Here is a 1670-nt window from a genome sequence, read left to right as displayed (position 1 = left end):
ATTTTTTCTTTCTGCTATAAAACACATTAAATAAAAAAAAAAATCAAATTTCTTCATCAATTTAGGCCAATATGTATTCTGCCTCATAGAATTGGTAAAAAAAAAAAAAACCTCCAAAAAGCGTATATTGATTGGTTTGCACAAAAGTTATAGCATCTACAAACTATGAGATATTTTTATTTATTTTTTTATTTTTTACTAGAAATGGCAGTGATCAGCCACTTATAGCAGGACTGCGATATTGCAGCAGACAAACCGGACACCTGACACTTTTTTGGGGACCAGTAACATTATTACCGTGATTAGTGCTAAAAATATGCACTGTCATTGTACTGACACTGGCTGGGAATGGGGTAAACATCAGGAGCAATCAAAGGGGTAACTGTGTGCCTAGCTACTGATTTAGTGTAGTGAAGGAGGTGCTTTTACTAGTGGAATGCATGGATCGGTGTTTCAGAAACACAGGATCCATGCCTTCTGTACTGACAAAATGGCAATCTGCCTTGTTTACATAGGACCGAACGATCCGCTGATCAGCTCTCACTGTGTAAAATTACAGCTGGAGCTAGCCAGCGGCTGCGCACGCTCATGCCCAAAACGCGTAAGTGAGGCATCATGTATATATCCATGGTTCTGCACAGTGTGCCCGCCCTGTAGCAGTTGGCAAGTGGTTAAGCAGCCCATAGATTATGCGATTTTCTTTCCTTCCACCATGGAAATTGCTTGATTCCCCCTTCAACAGAGTCAGCGCCAGGGCCGCTGATAGGGGGGGGGGGCCACCAGCCCTCTTGTAGGGGGCCCCCAGCACACAGGGGGGCCCACACAGAGAGGAGGATTAGTGATGGACAACAAATACAGAAATCTTCCTCCAGCACCTGAATCTGATCTGTCCCTCTCCCTGCTATCAGCTTTTATCTGTTGAGAAAGAGACAGTTGTCCCTCCCTAATCCCCCTCCCTTGTGTGCCCCTCCCCCTCCCAGCACTTATCTCTGCTCAGGAGTTTATTTGTAAATTGTAACTTTGTTTCTCTCTCTCTCTGTCTCTCTGATCACTGAGCTCCAACTGCCCAGCCTGTATATTTTTCTCATCTTATCTTCTTTTTAATTTAACCACTTTACCACCGGAGCATTTTGCCGTCTTACGTCCAGGCCACTTTTTGCGATTCAGCACTGTGCAAATTTAACTGAAAATTGCGCGGTCGTGCGAAGCCGTACCCAAACGAAATTTAGGTCTTTTTTTTACCACAAATAGAGCTTTCTTTTGGTGGTATTTGATCACCTGTGCGATTTTTACTTTTTGCGCTATAAACAAAAAAATAGCGTTTATTTTGAAAAAATAACAATATTTTTCACATTTTTTTATATGAAATTCCCCCCAAAAAATATGTAAAAATCAAATCTTTTTTAAATTTTTGGCCAATTTGTTTTCTGCTACATATGTTTGGTAAAAAAAAATCACAACAAGCGTATTTTGATTGGTTTGCGCAAAAGTTATTGCGTTTACTAACTAAGGGAAAGATTTCTGTCATTTTTGGTGTTTTTTTTTTAACGAGTAATGGCGGCGATCTGCAATTTTTTTTGCGGGACCGCGACATTGCGGCGGACAGATCGGACCCTTGACTGACATTTTTGACACTTTTGGGGGTACCAGTGACATTACTGCAGTAATCA

This window comes from Pelophylax lessonae (assembly GCF_965119305.1).
Source record: "Pelophylax lessonae genome assembly, chromosome: 3".
Classification (NCBI taxonomy): Eukaryota; Metazoa; Chordata; class Amphibia; order Anura; family Ranidae; genus Pelophylax; species Pelophylax lessonae.
This window is presented reverse-complemented; position numbering follows the sequence as displayed.